Genomic DNA, 15,000 nt, shown 5'->3' on the forward strand with positions numbered 1-15,000 from the left:
GAACCGAGTGATCCACCGCTTAGAGTCGTGAAAAAGTGTTTGTTCAATTCCGTACAGTCAAAACCAAACGTTTCTGGCACTCGGCCAAACAGTGGCCAAGAAGGGCGCTTTTCAGCGCACGCTTGGACTCCAAAACTCTGCCGCGCCTTTTTCGGCTGCCGCAAATCGAGCAAACGGTGTGTTTCGGACGGCGTTTCGCTTTCGCTACTTGCGAGTGCTTTCGTGGTCCACCCCTCTATAAATACTCGGGAGGCGTCGAAGCCGGTTCTCCAAGCCGGACCCGTAGGTATCGTTGTGTGCTCGCTCTCATTGGCCCGCCTAACCAGAAAATGCCTGCGGTACACCCATTTGGATAAGAGTGCACGCAGATGCGGGCCTCGACGGCTACACATTTCCTCGGGCGGCCGCCTCCCGGCCTCCGTGGAGCGCGGGATGCACGGTCCCATCGACAAGCCTCTCCCGTTTTTACCGTGGCGTCGCGGTTCACCACGGCAGGCGGGTCGGTCTCCTCCGCATAAAAAGGGGGACCCCCGCTTTTTGTTCCACGAAATCGCACAAGCTTTTTTCGCATCCACGGTTTGCCACCGCACACCAAAATGCCGATCCGGCTGCCTACTTTAGCCAACAGGTGGAGCCAGGCGCGCCGTACTTGCGCGGCACTTCCCACGTCCACCGAAGTCGGTGCCAAGGACCACTTTCGGCGCCGGAGCCGCGTACGAGCCTACTCGAGGCGGAAGAACGAAGCCAGCAAGGGCCTGGCCGCAAGTGCGTTCAATTGTCGGGACGTCCAAGTCCCTCGTTCTTCCGTGCTTCCTCTTTCGGCAAGTCGTTGCGGCACCTTCCCAAAGCGCGCAGACCCGCTAATCGCGACGAGCGCGACGTGGCCGTGCCGCCTTTCCCTCGGCAGCAAGCAAAACGCCTGGCAACGTCGACGCTCCCCTAACCGCGATCTCGCACCGTGTTTCGTGTGGCAAATTCAAAAGCCGGCCGGCGCTGCTGCAACCATTACGGTCGGTACGCATACGCCGCGGAGGGCGGGACGGTCATCGGAGCGTGCGGTTCCTCCATCGAGTACTGCGCACCTCGGCCGTCGCATCGCCGTGCCATGACCGGCCGCGCGTCAACGCGAACCGGTGCCAGCGAGATCCCTCGCCTGCAAGAACCGACCGGCAGCCTCCGTCACCCGAGGACGCGGAGGCGCTTGCCGCGGACGGCGGGACGGTATGCACTGGTGCACAGCGGACCCGTCACATCGCCAGTTCCTTGACCGACCGCCGACGCTTGTGCCGTTCCTCTCGTACTTGGCAGTCGCCGCGCGATTGTCGGGTCTCGTTCTTGCACGCTCGAACGGTCGGGAGGGCACTCGGCTGGCGTTTCGGGAACGCGCAGCCTCGCCTTCTACCGACGTAACCACGACTCGCCGTTCGCGCTCCGCCGCTCCTGTTTACAGTACTAGGCGGTCCCGCAGCGGTCGGGTCGCGCATTTCGAGCGCTTCGAGCCACGGTGCTGTGGCGGGTCGAAAGCCGACCTATGAGTGCGTTGCGCCGTTTGTACCCGCGTCCGCCACCTGGCCGACCGTCCAAGGTCGCGGTGTTGGCGTCCGCTGGGCGCAACAATTTGTCACGGGGTGCCGCTCCACATTCAGGCAGCCCCGTGGGGAAAAGCCGACCCCGCGTCCAAACGGGGTCAGCGGCAGAAAGTGTCGGGCGCAGACGCAGCTGAGGCGCTCACCCTTCACAATCCGTTAATGATCCTTCCGCAGGTTCACCTACGGAAACCTTGTTACGACTTTTACTTCCTCTAAATGATCAAGTTTGGTCATCTTTCCAACAGACCGGCGCAACCGAAAGGCCGCGCCGGACATCGGTCCGAAGACCTCACTAAATCATTCAATCGGTAGTAGCGACGGGCGGTGTGTACAAAGGGCAGGGACGTAATCAACGCGAGCTTATGACTCGCGCTTACTGGGAATTCCTCGTTCAAGGGGAACAATTGCAAGCCCCTATCCCAATCACGAAAGAAGTTCCACGGGTTACCCAGTCTTTTCAGACAGGGATAAAGACACGCTGCTTCCTTCAGTGTAGCGCGCGTGCGGCCCCGGACATCTAAGGGCATCACAGACCTGTTATTGCTCTGTTTCGTGCGGCTAGGAGCCGCTTGTCCCTCTAAGAAGGTTGTAAGGTGCTGGGAACCCCGCACCTATTTAATAGGCTAGAGTCTCGTTCGTTATCGGAATTAACCAGACAAATCGCTCCACCAACTAAGAACGGCCATGCACCACCATCCACCGAATCAAGAAAGAGCTCTCAATCTGTCAATCCTCCCAGTGTCCGGGCCGGGTAAGTTTTCCCGTGTTGAGTCAAATTAAGCCGCAGGCTCCACTCCTGGTGGTGCCCTTCCGTCAATTCCTTTAAGTTTCAGCTTTGCAACCATACTTCCCCCGGAACCCAAATACTTTGGTTTCCCGGAAGCTGCCCGCCGAGTCATTTGAGTAACTCAGGCGGATCGCTGGTTGGCATCGTTTATGGTCAGAACTAGGGCGGTATCTGATCGCCTTCGAACCTCTGACTTTCGTTCTTGATCAATGAAAACATTCTTGGCAAATGCTTTCGCAGTAGTTCGTCTTGCGACGGTCCAAGAATTTCACCTCTAGCGCCGCAATACGAATGCCCCCGTCCGTCCCTCTTAATCATTACCTCGTATTCCAAAAACCAACAGAACAGAAACGAGGTCTTGTTCTATTATTCCATGCAAGTTTATTCAGGCGACTCGCCTGCGTTGAGCACTCTAATTTTTTCAAAGTAAAAGCACCGGCCATCTCGAGGCACACAATGAAGTGCACCAAGAAAGAACCGGCATGATGTTCAGTCCGAGCCGTCGCATCGGGTAGATGCACTACTCGTCTGGAACTGAGATCCAACTACGAGCTTTTTAACCGCAGCAGCTTTAGTATACGCTATTGGAGCTGGAATTACCGCGGCTGCTGGCACCAGACTTGCCCTCCAATTGATCCTCGTTAAAGGATTTAGAGTGTACTCATTTCAATTACGGGGCCTCAAAAGAGTCCCGTATTGTTATTTTTCGTCACTACCTCCCCGTGCCGGGAGTGGGTAATTTGCGCGCCTGCTGCCTTCCTTGGATGTGGTAGCCGTTTCTCAGGCTCCCTCTCCGGAATCGAACCCTGATTCTCCGTTACCCGTAACAACCATGGTAAGCAAGTAACCTACCATCGAAAGTTGATAAGGCAGACACTTGAAAGAAACGTCGCCGGCTCGTGGCCATGCGATCAGCACAAAGTTATCCAGAGTCACCACACAATACGGGCCGAAACCCGATCGATCTTGGTCTAATAAAAGCACCCGTTACCCAAAGGGCTCCAGGCTCACTGCATGTATTAGCTCTAGAATTGCCACAGTTATCCAAGTAGGAAGAAACGATCTAAGGAACCATAACTGATTTAATGAGCCATTCGCGGTTTCGCCTTATTTCGGCATGTACTTAGACATGCATGGCTTAATCTTTGAGACAAGCATATGATTACTGGCAGGATCAACCAGGTAATCGTTCGACTGCGCGTCCGTCCTCGCCTTCGGCGGGCCGGACGCAGTCTGTGTGCGGCGGAGGCCACCTTCAGGCGCCCCAACACGCTTATTTTGCACTCCGAGATGACGGCGTTCGAGCTCGCTACGGCACAACCTTCCCGAAAGACGAGTGGGAGCCGTGCGGCAAGAAGCACGTTCATGCTCGCTCTTTTTCGTTGCATCGACTCGGTCGCGCCGTGCGGGTTGCCCAAGCCCGCTGCACTGTCGGTGGACCGGCCGGAACTAGCAACGGAGCCGAGACTGCAAAGCCGCCAGACGACGGGTCACGCCCGCGTCTTCGGCGCTTTCGCATCTGAATCGCCCGAGGACGACACGGAACACACCTCGATATCGTGGTAAAACGGCACCGTCCGACAACCAGCCCCTAACGCATCAAGCGGATGAGGCTGCAGACGACTGCCGTGGATTCCCCTGGAGCAGACCCGAGGACACGCTTGACGAGGCCGAAGCCCGCCGCATATCAGACACCCGGTCGCTTTCGCGTACGCCGCTCACGAGAACCCCCACATAATAGCAGCGATAAGTACCCAGACCTCCTTGGGCACTAATACGAGCGTACTCGAGAAAATTTCACCGCGGGTGTGCCCCGAAACGTGTGGCACGTTGAGCGTGCCACAAGTCTACGTCGCTCTCAAACCCGCCGAGGTCGTAGAATTTGCGACCCTACTCACGAAATTCCCACCGAGGATACGGCCGCAAACGTACCGCACCTTGGGTAGGCCACGAGTTTGTGCAACACTACGCTGACGGCACAGCACCGAGGTCGTGCGCGCACGCACGGGAAAATTCCGCCGCGGTTTCTGCCGAAAACGTGAGGCACCACGACTCTCCGCAAGTTCGCGTCGACTGCGAAAGACCGAAGTCGTGAACGACGTGTCCGCTACTCGCCGCCGACACGCTGGACACCAAACGTACAACGACTCGACGGCGTCGTAGAGGCCCACGACGCGGTTTTCCTTAACGACGTCTCGGCGTGGCACCGACAGGTTAGAACGGCCGACCAACGTTCCCTGTCCGCCGTTCGGCTCAGTCGAAGGGCTCGGCGACTTCGGCAACGCTGCGAAGCCGCACGGTGACGCACGCCATGTCCCCATTTTTTTTTTCTTTCTGCGTCTGCCGGGGTGCCCCTATAATAGCAGCGATAAGCACCCAGACCGCCGTGGGTCGCTCGCCCCGGCTGACGTGGTTTTTCGTACTCCTGCGGCGGTCGCCGTCAAGCACGTCCAAATACGCTACTTTCGTGGGCGCATTCACGCTCTTTCGCTTCGCCGGAGTGCCAGCACTCACTCTGCCAAAAACGGCGAACATCCGAGCGGCGGTTCCCACTTTTGCGTCGGCGTCGCAAACCCCGCCCCGGCAGACGAGGTTTGCCGTACTCGTGCGACGGTGGCCGGCGGGCACGTCGAAAGACGCCGATATCGTGCGCGAATTGGCGCACCTTGGCTTCACCGGAGTGCCGCCACTGACTCCTCCAAAAACGGCGAAGATCCGAGCGGCGCTTCCCACTTTCGCATCGGCGTCCCGAACTCCGCCCCGGCTGACGCGGTTTACCGTACTCGTGCGACGGTCGCCGGCGAGCACGTGGAAAGACGCCGATATCGTGCCCGAATCGGCTCCGTTCGGCTTCGCCGGAGTGCCAGCACTGGCTCGGCGAAAGACGACGAACATCCGAGCGACGGTTCTCACTATTGCGTACGCGTCGCAAACCCCGCCCCGGCAGACGCACTTTGCCGTACTCGTGCGACGGTCGCCGGCGAGCACGTAGAAAGACGCCGATATCGTGCCGGAATCGGCCCCGTTTGGCTTCGCCGGAGTGCCAGCACTCACTCGGCCACAAACGGCGAACATCCGAGCGGCGGTTCCCACTTAGCCGTCGGCGTCCCGAACTCCGCCCCGGCAGACGCGGTTGCCGAGCTCGTGCGACTAGCGACCGCGAAGCCGTCTCGCGACGCCGCTTTCGTGCGCGGCTCCCACTGCGACCTGGGTCACCCGAGGTCGACGAGCAAAAAAGAATGTCGAAAAAAATTTTTTTTTTTTTTTGCGTCTGCCGGGGTGCCCCTATAATAGCAGCGATAAGCACCCAGACCGCCATGGGTCGCTCGCCCCGGCTGACGTGGTTTTTCGTTTTCCTGCGGTGGTCGTCGTCAAGCACGTCCAAACACGCCACTTTCGTGGGCGCATTCGCGCTCTTTCGCTTCGCCGGAGTGCCAGCACTCACTCTGCCAAAAACGGCGAACATCCTAGTGGCGGTTCCCACTTTTGCGTCGGCGTCGCCAACCCCGCCCCGGCATACGCGGTTTGCCGTACTCGTGCGGCGGTGGCCGGCGGGCACGTCGAAAGACACCGATATCGTGCGCGAGTCGATGCTTCTTGGTCTCGCAGGAGGGCCGCCACTCACTCCTGCAAAAACGGCGAAGATCCGAGCGGCGCTTCCCACTTTTTCGTCGGCATCGCAAACCTCGCCCCGGCAGACGCGCTTTGCCGTACTCGTGCGACGGTCGCCGGCGAGCACGTCGAAATACGCCGATATCGTGCCCGAATCGGCCCCGTTTCGCTTCGCCGGAGTGCCAGCACTCACTCGGCCAAAAACGGCGAACATCCGAGCAGCGGTACCCACTTAGCCGTCGGCATCCCGAACTCCGCGCCGGCTGACGCGGTTGCCGAGCTCGTGCGACTAGCGACCGCGAACGCGTCTCGCGACGCCGCTTTCGTGCGCGGCTCCCATTGCGACCTGGGTTACCCGAGCTCGACCAGCAAAAAAGAAGGTCGAAAAAAAATTTTTTTTTCTGCGTCTGCCGGGGTGCCCCTATAATAGCAGCGATAAGCACCCAGACCGCCGTGGGTCGCTCGCCCCGGCTGACGTGGTTTTTCGTACTCCTGCAGCGGTCGCCGTCAAGCACGTCCAAATACGCCACTTTCGTGGGCGCTTTCGCGCTCTTTCGCGTCGCCGGTGTGCCAGCACTCACTCTGCCAAAAACGGCCAACATCCGAGCGGCGGTTCCCACTTTTGCGTCGGCGTCGTAAACCCCGCCCCGGCAGACGCGGTTTGCCCTACTCGTGCGACGGTCGCCGGCGAGCGCGTCGAAAGACGCCGATATCGTGCGCTAATTGGCGCTCCTTGGCTTCTCCGGAGTGCCGCCACTCACTCCTCCAAAAACGGCGAAGATCCGAGCGGCGTTCTCCACTTTCGCATCGGCGTCCCGAACTCCGCCCGGGCTGACGCGGTTTACCGTACTCGTGCGACGGTCGCCGCCGGGCACGTCGAAAGACGCCGATATCGTGCCGTAATCGGCCCCGTTTGGCTTCGCCCGAGTGCCAGCACTCACTCGGCCAAAAACGGCGAACATCCGAGCAGCGTTTCCCACTTTCGCATCGGCGTCCCGAAGCCCGCCCCGGCAGACGCGGTTTGCCCTACTCGAGCGACGGTCGCCGGCGATCACGTCGAAAGGCGCCGAATTCGTGCACGAATCGATGCTTCTTGGTCTCGCAGGAGGGCCGCCACTCACTCCTGCAAAAACGGCGAAGATCCGAGTTGCGCTTCCCACTTTTTCGTCGGCGTCCCGAACTACGCCCCGGCTGACGCGGTTTACCATACTCGTGCGACGGTCGCCGGCGGGCACTTCAAAATACGCCGATTTCGTGGGCGCATTCACGCTGTTTCGCTTCCCCGGAGTGCCAACACTCACTCTGCCGAAAGCGGCGATCATCCGAGCGGCGGTTCCCACTTTTGCGTCGGCTTCGCAAACGGCGCCCCGGCAGACGCGCTCGTGCGACGTACTCGTGCGACGGTCGCCGGCGAGCACGTCGAAAGACGCCGATATCGTGCTCGAATCGACCCCGTTTCGCTTCGCCGGAGTGCTGCCAGTCACGGCGCAGAAAACGGCGAACAAGTGTTTTTTTTTTTTTCCTAGAATTTGTGTTATAGAAGGCACATTTGATATCGGACGATAATTTTCAACTTTATCACGCGCACCGATTTTCGTGTAGAGGTTTGCAAGTTTATGGGAATTTCTCCACTTGGAATAATGCGATTTAGTAGTACTACGAGAACTTCATGGATGTACTCAAGGGTACGGGGCAAGTCAGTTACGTCAACACCTGCAGATTTTTTACACTTCAAACTGAAAATTGTTGGTTGTGAGTCCTCGTGTGATATTAAAGGCCGATTCGCTAACACATAGAACAAAGAAAGAAAGGAAGAAAAAACGCCCGCGCTCGCTCAAGAAACCTGGGTTCGCAACAAGTGGCAACAACAAGCAACCGAGCGAGTGCGCCAAAACCCGTGGCGGCCGAACAAACGCGAAGTCCCAACCGCGTCAGCCGGGGCGGCACGGGACAGGAAAAATCACTTCAGCCGGGGCGGCGGGGCACCGAATAAACCTCGTCACCTCGTCGCAGGATAAAAGAGGAAACAAAAAGTCTAAACAGCGTCTGCTGGAGCGAATGCGTAATAAAACAACAACAACAACAAAAAAAACACCCGCGCTCAAGAAGTCTGCAATCCTCACAAACAAAAGGCGACTGTGACCGAGCAGCGTCAGCCGGGGCCGTGCGGAAACGGAAAAACCGCGACTACCGGGGCGTCGAGGCACCGAAAAATCCACTTCAGCCGCGGCGAAAAAAAAAAACAAAAAGAAAGACGGAGGGGGGGGGGAACCACGTCTGCCGGGGCGAAGGAAAAAAAAAACGCGTCTGCCGGGGCGAGCCCGGGTGCGGCACCACCGGGAAAACTGTGGCAAACAGACATGGCGATCGAGTGAGTGGGCCGCCAGCCAGGCTCAGCCAAAAAGTGCAAAGTCCGAACTGCGTCAGCCGGGGCGGCAAAAACCGCGTCAGCCGGGGCGGCGCAAAAAACCGCGTCTGCCGGGGCGGCACGAAACCGCGTCAGCCGGGGCGGGGCGAAAACTGCGTCAGCCGGGGCGAAAGAAAAAAAAAAACGCGTCTGCCGGGGCAAGCCCGGGTGCGGCACCACCGGGAAAACTGTGGCAAACAGACATGGCGATCGAGTGAGTGGGCCGCCAGCCAGGCACAGCCGAAAAGTGCAAAGTCCGAACCGTGTCAGCCGGGGCGACGCAAAAACCGCGTCAGCCGGGGCGGCGCGAAAACCGCGTCAGCCGGGGCGGCACGAAACCGCGTCAGCCGGGGCGGCGCGAAAACTGCGTCAGCCGGGGCGGCGCGAAAACCTCGTCAGCCGGGGCGAGCGAAAAGGGGGGGGGGAACCACGTCTGCCGGGGCGAAAGAAAAAAAAACGCGTCTGCCGGGGCGAGCCCGGGTGCGGCACCACCGGGAAGACTGTGGCAAACAGACATGGCGATCGAGTGAGTGGGCCGCCAGCCAGGCTCAGCCCAAAAAGTGCTAAGTCCGAACTGCGTCAGCCGGGGCGGCGCGAAAACCGCGTCTGCCGGGGCGGAACGAAACCGCGTCAGCCGGGGCGGCGCGAAAACTGCGTCAGCCGGGGCGAGCCCGGGTGCGGCACCACCGGGAAAACTGTGGCAAACAGACATGGCGATCGAGTGAGTGGGCCGCCAGCCAGGCACAGCCGAAAAGTGCTAAGTCCGAACTGCGTCAGCCGGGGCGGCAAAAACCGCGTCAGCCGGGGCGGCGCAAAAAACCGCGTCTGCCGGGGCGGCACGAAACCGCGTCAGCCGGGGCGGCGCGAAAACTGCGTCAGCCGGGGCGAAAGAAAAAAAAAAACGCGTCTGCCGGGGCGAGCCCGGGTGCGGCACCACCGGGAAAACTGTGGCAAACAGACATGGCGATCGAGTGAGTGGGCCGCCAGCCAGGCACAGCCGAAAAGTGCTAAGTCCGAACTGCGTCTGCCGGGGCGGCACGAAACCGCGTCAGCCGGGGCGGCGCGAAAACCGCGTCTGCCGGGGCGGCACGAAACCGCGTCAGCCGGGGCGGCGCGAAAACTGCGTCAGCCGGGGCGAGCCCGGGTGCGGCACCACCGGGAAAACTGTGGCAAACAGACATGGCGATTGAGTGAGTGGGCCGCCAGCCAGGCACAGCCGAAAAGTGCTAAGTCCGAACTGCGTCTGCCGGGGCGGCACGAAACCGCGTCAGCCGGGGCGGCGCGAAAACCGCGTCTGCCGGGGCGGCACGAAACCGCGTCAGCCGGGGCGGCGCGAAAACTGCGTCAGCCGGGGCGAGCCCGGGTGCGGCACCACCGGGAAAACTGTGGCAAACAGACATGGCGATCGAGTGAGTGGGCCGCCAGCCAGGCACAGCCGAAAAGTGCAAAGTCCGAACCGTGTCAGCCGGGGCGACGCAAAAACCGCGTCAGCCGGGGCGGCGCGAAAACCGCGTCAGCCGGGGCGGCACGAAACCGCGTCAGCCGGGGCGGCGCGAAAACTGCGTCAGCCGGGGCGGCGCGAAAACCTCGTCAGCCGGGGCGAGCGAAAAGGGGGGGGGGGAACCACGTCTGCCGGGGCGAAAGAAAAAAAAACGCGTCTGCCGGGGCGAGCCCGGGTGCGGCACCACCGGGAAGACTGTGGCAAACAGACATGGCGATCGAGTGAGTGGGCCGCCAGCCAGGCTCAGCCCAAAAAGTGCTAAGTCCGAACTGCGTCAGCCGGGGCGGCGCGAAAACCGCGTCTGCCGGGGCGGCACGAAACCGCGTCAGCCGGGGCGGCGCGAAAACTGCGTCAGCCGGGGCGAGCCCGGGTGCGGCACCACCGGGAAAACTGTGGCAAACAGACATGGCGATCGAGTGAGTGGGCCGCCAGCCAGGCACAGCCGAAAAGTGCTAAGTCCGAACTGCGTCAGCCGGGGCGGCAAAAACCGCGTCAGCCGGGGCGGCGCAAAAAACCGCGTCTGCCGGGGCGGCACGAAACCGCGTCAGCCGGGGCGGCGCGAAAACTGCGTCAGCCGGGGCGAAAGAAAAAAAAAAACGCGTCTGCCGGGGCGAGCCCGGGTGCGGCACCACCGGGAAAACTGTGGCAAACAGACATGGCGATCGAGTGAGTGGGCCGCCAGCCAGGCACAGCCGAAAAGTGCTAAGTCCGAACTGCGTCTGCCGGGGCGGCACGAAACCGCGTCAGCCGGGGCGGCGCGAAAACCGCGTCTGCCGGGGCGGCACGAAACCGCGTCAGCCGGGGCGGCGCGAAAACTGCGTCAGCCGGGGCGAGCCCGGGTGCGGCACCACCGGGAAAACTGTGGCAAACAGACATGGCGATTGAGTGAGTGGGCCGCCAGCCAGGCACAGCCGAAAAGTGCTAAGTCCGAACTGCGTCTGCCGGGGCGGCACGAAACCGCGTCAGCCGGGGCGGCGCGAAAACCGCGTCTGCCGGGGCGGCACGAAACCGCGTCAGCCGGGGCGGCGCGAAAACTGCGTCAGCCGGGGCGAGCCCGGGTGCGGCACCACCGGGAAAACTGTGGCAAACAGACATGGCGATCGAGTGAGTGGGCCGCCAGCCAGGCACAGCCGAAAAGTGCAAAGTCCGAACCGTGTCAGCCGGGGCGACGCAAAAACCGCGTCAGCCGGGGCGGCGCGAAAACCGCGTCAGCCGGGGCGGCGCGAAAACTGCGTCAGCCGGGGCGGCGCGAAAACCTCGTCAGCCGGGGCGAGCGAAAAGGGGGGGGGGGGGAACCACGTCTGCCGGGGCGAAAGAAAAAAAAACGCGTCTGCCGGGGCGAGCCCGGGTGCGGCACCACCGGGAAGACTGTGGCAAACAGACATGGCGATCGAGTGAGTGGGCCGCCAGCCAGGCTCAGCCCAAAAAGTGCTAAGTCCGAACTGCGTCAGCCGGGGCGGCGCGAAAACCGCGTCTGCCGGGGCGGCACGAAACCGCGTCAGCCGGGGCGGCGCGAAAACTGCGTCAGCCGGGGCGAGCCCGGGTGCGGCACCACCGGGAAAACTGTGGCAAACAGACATGGCGATCGAGTGAGTGGGCCGCCAGCCAGGCACAGCCGAAAAGTGCTAAGTCCGAACTGCGTCAGCCGGGGCGGCAAAAACCGCGTCAGCCGGGGCGGCGCAAAAAACCGCGTCTGCCGGGGCGGCACGAAACCGCGTCAGCCGGGGCGGCGCGAAAACTGCGTCAGCCGGGGCGAAAGAAAAAAAAAAACGCGTCTGCCGGGGCGAGCCCGGGTGCGGCACCACCGGGAAAACTGTGGCAAACAGACATGGCGATCGAGTGAGTGGGCCGCCAGCCAGGCACAGCCGAAAAGTGCTAAGTCCGAACTGCGTCTGCCGGGGCGGCACGAAACCGCGTCAGCCGGGGCGGCGCGAAAACCGCGTCTGCCGGGGCGGCACGAAACCGCGTCAGCCGGGGCGGCGCGAAAACTGCGTCAGCCGGGGCGAGCCCGGGTGCGGCACCACCGGGAAAACTGTGGCAAACAGACATGGCGATTGAGTGAGTGGGCCGCCAGCCAGGCACAGCCGAAAAGTGCTAAGTCCGAACTGCGTCTGCCGGGGCGGCACGAAACCGCGTCAGCCGGGGCGGCGCGAAAACCGCGTCTGCCGGGGCGGCACGAAACCGCGTCAGCCGGGGCGGCGCGAAAACTGCGTCAGCCGGGGCGAGCCCGGGTGCGGCACCACCGGGAAAACTGTGGCAAACAGACATGGCGATCGAGTGAGTGGGCCGCCAGCCAGGCACAGCCGAAAAGTGCAAAGTCCGAACCGTGTCAGCCGGGGCGACGCAAAAACCGCGTCAGCCGGGGCGGCGCGAAAACCGCGTCAGCCGGGGCGGCACGAAACCGCGTCAGCCGGGGCGGCGCGAAAACTGCGTCAGCCGGGGCGGCGCGAAAACCTCGTCAGCCGGGGCGAGCGAAAAGGGGGGGGGGGAACCACGTCTGCCGGGGCGAAAGAAAAAAAAACGCGTCTGCCGGGGCGAGCCCGGGTGCGGCACCACCGGGAAGACTGTGGCAAACAGACATGGCGATCGAGTGAGTGGGCCGCCAGCCAGGCTCAGCCCAAAAAGTGCTAAGTCCGAACTGCGTCAGCCGGGGCGGCGCGAAAACCGCGTCTGCCGGGGCGGCACGAAACCGCGTCAGCCGGGGCGGCGCGAAAACTGCGTCAGCCGGGGCGAGCCCGGGTGCGGCACCACCGGGAAAACTGTGGCAAACAGACATGGCGATCGAGTGAGTGGGCCGCCAGCCAGGCACAGCCGAAAAGTGCTAAGTCCGAACTGCGTCAGCCGGGGCGGCAAAAACCGCGTCAGCCGGGGCGGCGCAAAAAACCGCGTCTGCCGGGGCGGCACGAAACCGCGTCAGCCGGGGCGGCGCGAAAACTGCGTCAGCCGGGGTGAAAGAAAAAAAAACGCGTCTGCCGGGGCGAGCCCGGGTGCGGCACCACCGGGAAAACTGTGGCAAACAGACATGGCGATCGAGTGAGTGGGCCGCCAGCCAGGCACAGCCGAAAAGTGCTAAGTCCGAACTGCGTCTGCCGGGGCGGCACGAAACCGCGTCAGCCGGGGCGGCGCGAAAACCGCGTCTGCCGGGGCGGCACGAAACCGCGTCAGCCGGGGCGGCGCGAAAACTGCGTCAGCCGGGGCGAGCCCGGGTGCGGCACCACCGGGAAAACTGTGGCAAACAGACATGGCGATTGAGTGAGTGGGCCGCCAGCCAGGCACAGCCGAAAAGTGCTAAGTCCGAACTGCGTCTGCCGGGGCGGCACGAAACCGCGTCAGCCGGGGCGGCGCGAAAACCGCGTCTGCCGGGGCGGCACGAAACCGCGTCAGCCGGGGCGGCGCGAAAACTGCGTCAGCCGGGGCGAGCCCGGGTGCGGCACCACCGGGAAAACTGTGGCAAACAGACATGGCGATCGAGTGAGTGGGCCGCCAGCCAGGCACAGCCGAAAAGTGCAAAGTCCGAACCGTGTCAGCCGGGGCGACGCAAAAACCGCGTCAGCCGGGGCGGCGCGAAAACCGCGTCAGCCGGGGCGGCGCGAAAACTGCGTCAGCCGGGGCGGCGCGAAAACCTCGTCAGCCGGGGCGAGCGAAAAGGGGGGGGGGGAACCACGTCTGCCGGGGCGAAAGAAAAAAAAACGCGTCTGCCGGGGCGAGCCCGGGTGCGGCACCACCGGGAAGACTGTGGCAAACAGACATGGCGATCGAGTGAGTGGGCCGCCAGCCAGGCTCAGCCCAAAAAGTGCTAAGTCCGAACTGCGTCAGCCGGGGCGGCGCGAAAACCGCGTCTGCCGGGGCGGCACGAAACCGCGTCAGCCGGGGCGGCGCGAAAACTGCGTCAGCCGGGGCGAGCCCGGGTGCGGCACCACCGGGAAAACTGTGGCAAACAGACATGGCGATCGAGTGAGTGGGCCGCCAGCCAGGCACAGCCGAAAAGTGCTAAGTCCGAACTGCGTCAGCCGGGGCGGCAAAAACCGCGTCAGCCGGGGCGGCGCAAAAAACCGCGTCTGCCGGGGCGGCACGAAACCGCGTCAGCCGGGGCGGCGCGAAAACTGCGTCAGCCGGGGCGAAAGAAAAAAAAAAACGCGTCTGCCGGGGCGAGCCCGGGTGCGGCACCACCGGGAAAACTGTGGCAAACAGACATGGCGATCGAGTGAGTGGGCCGCCAGCCAGGCACAGCCGAAAAGTGCTAAGTCCGAACTGCGTGTGCCGGGGCGGCACGAAACCGCGTCAGCCGGGGCGGCGCGAAAACCGCGTCTGCCGGGGCGGCACGAAACCGCGTCAGCCGGGGCGGCGCGAAAACTGCGTCAGCCGGGGCGAGCCCGGGTGCGGCACCACCGGGAAAACTGTGGCAAACAGACATGGCGATTGAGTGAGTGGGCCGCCAGCCAGGCACAGCCGAAAAGTGCTAAGTCCGAACTGCGTCTGCCGGGGCGGCACGAAACCGCGTCAGCCGGGGCGGCGCGAAAACCGCGTCTGCCGGGGCGGCACGAAACCGCGTCAGCCGGGGCGGCGCGAAAACTGCGTCAGCCGGGGCGAGCCCGGGTGCGGCACCACCGGGAAAACTGTGGCAAACAGACATGGCGATCGAGTGAGTGGGCCGCCAGCCAGGCACAGCCGAAAAGTGCTAAGTCCGAACTGCGTGTGCCGGGGCGGCACGAAACCGCGTCAGCCGGGGCGGCGCGAAAACCGCGTCTGCCGGGGCGGCACGAAACCGCGTCAGCCGGGGCGGCGCGAAAACTGCGTCAGCCGGGGCGAGCCCGGGTGCGGCACCACCGGGAAAACTGTGGCAAACAGACATGGCGATTGAGTGAGTGGGCCGCCAGCCAGGCACAGCCGAAAAGTGCTAAGTCCGAACTGCGTCAGCCGGGGCGGCAAAAACCGCGTCAGCCGGGGCGGCGCAAAAACCGCGTCTGCCGGGGCGAAATCAAAAAAAAAAACAAAGAAAAAAGCCCGCGCTTAATCAAAAGAAAACAAAGAAAAAAGCTTGCGCTTAATCAAAAGAAAACAAACAAAAAAAGTTCGCGCTTAAGCCTGGCGGTGGAACCACCGG

At 62.7% G+C, this 15,000-nt stretch overlaps 2 non-coding genes across 2 annotated transcripts in view; both read right to left on the minus strand.

Annotated features, from left to right (window-relative positions):
• LOC142792285 (5.8S ribosomal RNA) overlaps positions 1-27 on the minus strand; it is a 153-nt gene extending 126 nt beyond the window's left edge. The window contains exon 1 of the ribosomal RNA XR_012890813.1: positions 1-27. This exon is cut by the window's left edge and continues 126 nt beyond it. This is a non-coding gene — a ribosomal RNA (5.8S ribosomal RNA).
• Positions 28-1,746: 1,719 nt separating this feature from the next.
• On the minus strand, positions 1,747-3,561 carry LOC142792269 (small subunit ribosomal RNA). The gene has a single exon (XR_012890797.1). It is a non-coding gene; the product is annotated as a small subunit ribosomal RNA (ribosomal RNA).
• Positions 3,562-15,000: the final 11,439 nt, after the last annotated feature.

Source organism: Rhipicephalus microplus, unplaced genomic scaffold, assembly GCF_043290135.1.
Source record: "Rhipicephalus microplus isolate Deutch F79 unplaced genomic scaffold, USDA_Rmic scaffold_209, whole genome shotgun sequence".
NCBI classification, from domain to species: domain Eukaryota; kingdom Metazoa; phylum Arthropoda; class Arachnida; order Ixodida; family Ixodidae; genus Rhipicephalus; species Rhipicephalus microplus.